A 7,344-nucleotide genomic window follows, 5' to 3' on the forward strand; every position below is an offset into this window, starting at 1 on the left:
AACTGTAGGTCTGTAACCTATAACAACTTCAGGCCCACTATGAGATGCAGAGAAAACAGCTTTCTGTGGAATTCTTCACCAGCTCCCGCACTTACATTAGTTTGAATCCCCTAAAGAAATCTTTCATTCCATTTCACTCATAATGGTTCTCCTTCCCTGACTGAACCCCAACTGATATAAACCCTATGTCCCAGAATCGTCTGGCCTTATAGAATATTGGAATCGACTCCTGAGCCCTTAGCTACGGCTGGTTGTGAGACCACACCTTGCAAGATTGGAGGCTCTCCAACAGGCTACAGTTGCAATTTTAAACCAGCAACCAATACATGATGCCATTTCTTCCATTGCCGTAATATATGGGCCCAGAAATCCAGGCTCCTTGCACTATTGTACCTAGTAACCCATACTCACAATTTTGGGTACTCCTTTTCCCTAGACGGTTGCCCATGTTTGTCTCTCCTGCTGAAAATGTCACAATTGGGTCCCACTGGTGGCTGTTTCATAAGCAGGCTGTGGCTCTCTGGCTGCCACTGCCACTAAGAAACAGGGGTTCTACATGGCAGGTCCCAGGTTAGCCCTGCCGCTACCCTCACCACCATCCAAAACTTCCCAGCCCCAGAGAGAACAATGTGCCCTATGAGACCCCTGAGTATATGCTTGCCCTGTGGCTGTGTCTGGCTATACAGTTCCTGTAACAACTCAGTCCTGGAGGTTGGATCCCATAAGGAAATATCCCGTCAATGAGATATTCCTTCTCTGGCCACCCATCGTGGACACAGCCTACTGATTTTGCCTTCACTGCTTTCAGCTCCTTTATCTTCCAAAGGAAGCTTATGGGGAGTGCAGATTGGTCTGTCTTATGAGAAAGTCTTCTCCCTCCCTCTGACTCTTTGTACCTCAACTAGCCTGCAGTCTCCTCCTCCTCCTCTAGAGAAAATATGCAGAACCGGTACAACCCTTGTCTCTATCACTGGTCTTGAGGTTATAATTGATATCTATGGCTTCCTTCTTCTGCTAACCAATCTGTGCTTCCCCATGCTCAGTCAGGACTTCAGCAGACTGGGGTCTTTACCTGGTAGTGACCAAAACCTTAATTCCTGAAGGGTCTGAGTCCTCAATTACCCTGCCTATATTTTGGTTACTGTAGTTTTCCATTAACTTTTACTAGTAGGTATGGAAGTGACCTATAGAATCTCCTCAGTTCCAGAAATAGTCTCTCTTGTCCCCATTATATAGCTGCAATCCAATCACCCTGTGGTAATCAGGATCAATCACTCCAGCCAGTAGAGTAACTCCTTTTTCTGTCTTTTGATTCAGTGGCCTTGTCCTGGTCTGTTTATGCAGTTATAACAAGATACCTGAAACTGGGTAATTTATAAAGAACAGAAGTTTATTTCTCACAGTTCTGGAGGCTGGGAAGTCCAAGATCAAGGTGCTAGCATCTTGTGTGGGCCTTCTTGCTGTGTCTTCCCATGGTGGAAGGTGGAAGGGCAAGACAGGATGAACGCTGTGTTCTCACATGGCAGAAGAGTGGAAGAGCGTGAACCCACCACACAAGCCCTTTTATGATGCTGTTAATCTATTCATGAAGGTGGAGGCCTCATGACCTAAACACCTTTCATTAGGCCCTACTTCCCAACACCGTTGCATTGGAGATTAAATTTCTGATACATGAATTTTGAAGACATATTCAGACTATCACAGTCCTTAAGCCCAAAATGACCAGATCCTTCTTTCAGTTTAATGAAATCATAGTTGTAACTCCTGTGTAAAGCTAAAATTCTGTGCACAGATTACTAGACATAATGGTAAGAGATGTAACTCTATTTATATCCCTTGATTCCCAGACCCTTGTATTCTGGCTATGGGGAAATAATGCCATATTATGGTCTTTGACTCAAAGCATATACTATGTCCTTTAAGACAGAACCCAATCCTTTCAGTGTGTTTAATCCCAAATGGTGCTGCAACTGAGTCTTCTGTAAGTGACTGCACCTTTCATTTAGCCCAGCCACTTCCAGTTAATGGAGTATATAGTGAGACCTCTTAATTCCATGGGAATTAATCCATTGCATCACTTTCTTTGCTGCGAAGTGGGTTCTTGGATCAGAAGCAATTCTATGGAGAATGTCATAATGGTGGATAGGCATTTTGTGAATCCACAGATGGTGGTGCTGGCAGAAGCACTATGTGCAAAGAAGGTAAGTCGATTTCTAGAATACATATCTATTCTCATGGTGACAAATCTCTGCCTCCTTCATAATAGAAAAGGTCCATTGTAATCAATCTGCCACCAGGTGACTGTCTACTCACCCCTAGGGAATGGTGTCATATCGGGGGCTCAGTGTTTAGTCTCTGCTGTAGATAGGTTAGGCACCCAGCTATAGTATTAGTACAGCCTTTATAAGGGAAAGTCCACCCTGTTAAGCCCCTGCATAGGCTCCATCCCTGCCGACTTGGCTTCTTTGTTCATGGTCCCATTGAGCAAGCACTAGAGTGGTTGAGGGAAGAGGCTGACAGCTTCTGAGCATGTTGCATGTTATTTTGTCTGATTATTAACCTCTTCTACAGTAATGATGCCTTTTGGGCATTCACACGGGACTCAAATATCTTCACCATTTGTGCCCATTATGAGAGAGATCCATCCATATACATCTTCCCCAGACTTTATTATCACTAATCTTCCAATCCTGCTCCTTCCAAGTTCCTGTCTATCCAGCCAAACCATTAGCAACTACCTATAAATCTATGTAGATCCATACTTCTATCTTTCATTTCACACTAGTAGACAAGCAAATGCACTCCTCAAAGTTCTGCCCACAGGGTCCAATCAGGACAAAGAAACCACACAGTAATTTTCAAACAGAGAAAAGTTTAGCATGAAGAATTAATAAAAGAGCAGAATTAACTCTGGTAAGAGTTAAAGAATATAAGAACAGCAGATATAGGTAGCAGCCACTACCCCTAGGGCTGAGATTGATGCCCACAGAAGAGCCTCTTCCTCCCACTAGGGCTGGGATTAAGATCTTGGAGAGGGGACAGCCATGGCCTACTGGATGAAAAAAAAGTAATGAAGGCAGATGACTTGCTGTTAGGACTTGCTGGGAATCTGCCTGCTAGGGTGTCAGGGGAAGGTGTCCACAGATGCCATGCCTAGGAATTCACTGTACAGTCACCTGAGGCAGTCCTGGGGGAAACCACTCACAAGGATGGGGGTGGCATTCCACTGGAAGGTTGCCAGAGGACATGGTTGAGAGGGAGGGGGCTGTGAGTCACCGGGCACTATAGGAGCTCAAAAAGCACCCCTTCAGGAGCCAGGCATTGGGAAAAGGAGTTCACTGCATGAGCCTAGCACAGCAGAAACTACATGCTCTCAGGACCTAAGCCTGGAGAAAGCATACCCTGTAGGAGCCTGGTGGACCAGGCTCATGGGAACCAGGAAAGGGAAACCCCTTTTCTCTCCAGTGTGCCTCCAGTGCTGTTTGTCAATAAGGGAAAAATATTTACAAAGCCCACCTCCATTATCAACAAGCAGGAAAATAAGGGTAGATTTGGAGCCGAAAGGCAATATATTGATAACTGGCATGGGTATAGCGGTGTCAGGAAGTGGGGCCAGAGAGGAAGGCAGGGAGTAGGCCAACATATGTATATTATTCTGTGAATAAACTGAGAAAACAAAGCTCTTGATCAAGAAATAGGCCTAGAGCAATCAGGAAGCAGAAAATGAGCTCCTCTGCCTATGTCCCCCATTCCACCCACCACACACACACACACACGCACAAAGATGACAGGCTCAATCCAAAGACAGGGACTGGATGTTCTCGGTTCTGTTTGACTCAAAGCAAACCACCCTTAAAAAACAAACCTGTGGTCCTGACATTTAAATGAGCACCTTCTCCCATTTCCCTGGAACCTGGCCAGGGCTGAGCTAACAGTAGGTGCTTAACAATAGTCAGTTGCTTTGAAAGAAAGAGGTTTTTTTTTTTTTTTTTTAGTTCCACTCCATCAGTGACTGCACTTTTTGTTCAGGGTTATCCCTTGTCCTGGAGTCATCCTTTTCCAAGGCAGCACCCTCCTGATGAACCTGGCTGGTTCCTGGGAACTCACTGTGTCTGGAGGCTCTCTCCCACCCCACATGAAGGGAGCATCATCCTCAATCACTGTTGCCACACCTCTGACCTCTTGAATGCTGGCAATGTCCCTCCATTCTCATGACTAAGTGAGCTTGGAGTGTACCAGTCAAGGAAAGGGGAGGAGAAGGGAGAAACCACACTTTGAGTAGCAATGGTCTACAGTCAAGCTGACACAAGCTGGAGGATACAGGCCTCAGCAAGGACTATGAGGTTGGACAAGGCTTCACAGAATTTCTGGCATTGGAGCTGGGCCTCCTGACAGCTTTCGCCCCAAGCAATTATGGGCCACCTAAAGAAATGAGACTGCAGGAAATATAAGAATAAATATTTTTGAAAAATATGAATGATCATAAGAAAAGGGCAAACTATGAGAATGGCCTCTGACAATGGCTGGCAGGAGAACCGGGTGGATGTAGGAAAGGCTGCATTAATTCACTGTCTTTCTACAAGTGCTTAGGGAGCCATGGTTTTCAGCTTCTTAGCCAAGAGTCTGGCATTTTGCTGCATGGGTGCTGTGCTTAATCTAGAGCATGTCCATTCCTAGGTCTCTGATGGGTACACACATAGTCCTCTTTGCATCCTGTATCCCCATGATCATCCTAACCCCAAAGCCACCCCCTACTACCCAGGACACATAGTCAAAGAAACCCTGCATGTGCATCTTCAATGCCTGTATTCCCTCACTCATTCAAACCACTCTGTGCAGCCCGAGCCTAGCCCTTCCTGGCTTTAGAGCCTTAGCCTGTGCTGTTGTGTTGCCTGGGATTCCTTTCCCTCCACCCTTGGTACACTGGCTCCTCCTAACCCTTCTGGTCTAAGTGTAAAGGCACTACCCCAGAGAAGTCTTCCCTGACTACCCCATCTGAGTCACTGGCCACTCTCATCAAAGCACCCTGTCTGCCATTTGTTACCCCTTCTTCAACTGAGGTTCACCTGTTCGTATTCCTTCTCCCCAGCCAGGATACAGTCACCACCAAGTCAGGTACCCACGTAGTACCCGGGGTGGATTAGACACTCAGTCAACACTTGATGAAGAAAAGAATAAAGCCTTATAGACTCATGTCCCCCTCATGAGGGGTGCCCTAGCCAACTGACACCAAGTTGATCATTTACACCATTTTTTTTCAATTTGTGTTATTAACCACAGAACTCTTTTCCACCCTAAAATAATCTTATCCCACAAGACCCCACACCTAGTGATCTCTGTGGATGCTGTGGTTGTCAAACACCTCAGGGCAAGAGCCAGGCACAGGACAGGGTTCCCGCTATTGTCTCCACTCCATCTTCCCATAAATTGGCTAGCTGGGACCTCCTCACTCAGTTGCATGGCTCCAACAAGAATCCAAAGCTGGCAACAGGAAGTCTGCAGGGCCCTCCCAGAGGGAAGCTGGGAAGTTAAGGCTGCAGGCTCCAAGCCCTTGTTCCTGGGAGAGAACAACGGAACTGGTACCATAACCGGTGTCCAGGCTGCTGGTTTGCCCCAGTCTGGGCAGCCACAGGCCCCCAGAGGCATGATGACCACCTCGTGCCTTGTCTTCTCCTGCCTCTTCCATGCTTTTACTGTGATTCTCATCCACAGGCACCAGAAGAAGGGGACTTTCTAAGCACTGTTTACATTCTTGTCATTTTACCTGTGTTTAGACTTACAAAAAAATGCATCTTAATCATTTACAAGCAATCATAGGCCCTCATGGATTTCAAATAAACTTTCCTATAAACCAGTCAACTTCAGAGTCTCTGCTCTCCCTAGGATCATAAACCCTCAGAGCTGGTAGGCCCTTAAGCTAGAGAAACTGAGGCCTTGGGGGTTAGGGACCTGCCCAGGCTCACATGGCATTTAGTGCTACAGCTGGGCTGGAGTGCAGGTCTCCTGCCTCTACAGCCTGTGATTTCCATTTCATGAAAAGAAAAATCAGAGCCCATCAGCACAATGTTTCTGAGGGCATGTGGTTCTGGTTTTTAAGAGAACAAACTGATTTGAGGTTTCAAAATATTAATGTACTTAAGGTTTGGAGTAGGAATGTGCGTTAAGTGCACATTCTTGGTAGTCAGCCAGGCTCCATTGTCAGGCAGGCTGGCTGCCTGATAGGAATGCCCTGGGACTTGGGGTGTTGAAAGCATCTGCTGCACAACTCCAAGGCCCAGGACCTGATACTGTCAAGACTTCAGCATGGCTCCAGGTAAAAGTGCCAGACCTCAGAGGCCGTCCAAGAGCAGGTCCTGGGAGAGAATGACAAAGACCTGCCCACTCTAAACAGTGCTGAGGATTTTCATTCAAACTCTCCTCCAGGGTCTGCACTAATTTGGGGGTTGAGTCTACCTACCCTTCATAAGACTCTCAGTGGACCCCGGAATGAATCTACCTGTTGAGGCCTCTCATCGCAGGCCACACAGGCCTGAGCCCAGAAAGGAAGGGTCTAGTGCAAAGCCAGAAGACACCAGGAGGCCCTATGCCCCTAGAACCACCACCTTCCTCTCTCTACCACCACAGGCCCCAGGCAGGAAATGAAACAAAGATCCTTCTAAAGCTCAGTGGTGGAATTTCCAAGCAGTGCTCCCAGAGAAGAGGCCTAAGCTCCAAGGAGTCATACTACAAAGAAAGCTAGGGCGGGCCCCGGGGATTCCCGCCGCAGGGCCTGTTCTGCAGAAAGCATTGGACTGGCACCGGCTTGGGATGGTGGGGAAGGCCCAAAGGCTGGCTCAGGAGCCTCAGGAAAACAGAAAGTGACCACTTCCCTGCCATGAGCACAATGCAAAGACTTCATGTGTCCCTGTGTCCCAGAGCCCAGGAGGCCTCCTCTGCACATGCCCTGGCTCTGTCCTCCAGGAGGCTGGGGGCTGAGAGTGGGTAGAGCACTGAGGACTGCCACCCTAGGCCCTAATGATCTCCCCAGATTACAGAGATTTGGGGACAAGATGTTTTTAGAGCAAAGTCACTGATAACATCCCTAAGCTCTGGTTGTGTCATGGCCCCATGCATGACTGTGCTGTGCTTGAGGGAAGGGAGGACACAGCTCCTGTCCCTGGGATTCTTACAGAACAAACGGAGAAGGATAATACAAATAAGTCTAAATATAATGTGGTGCCCTGGACTGGATCAAGGAACGGAACAGGACACTACTAGAAAAACCTAGTAAAATCCAAATAAAATCTAGAATTTAGTTAATATAAAGTACCAGTGTTGGCTTCTGAGATTTTTTAAGTTTCCTCG

At 47.1% G+C, this 7,344-nt stretch overlaps 1 long non-coding RNA gene across 1 annotated transcript; it reads left to right on the top strand.

The window, feature by feature from the left end:
* Positions 1-617: 617 nt before the first annotated feature.
* Positions 618-5,859, top strand: LOC105739329. The gene is made up of 3 exons (XR_001115236.1): positions 618-711; positions 2,095-2,201; positions 4,030-5,859. It is a non-coding gene; the product is annotated as an uncharacterized LOC105739329 (long non-coding RNA).
* Positions 5,860-7,344: the final 1,485 nt, after the last annotated feature.

This window comes from Nomascus leucogenys, chromosome 2 (assembly GCF_006542625.1).
Source record: "Nomascus leucogenys isolate Asia chromosome 2, Asia_NLE_v1, whole genome shotgun sequence".
NCBI lineage: Eukaryota > Metazoa > Chordata > Mammalia > Primates > Hylobatidae > Nomascus > Nomascus leucogenys.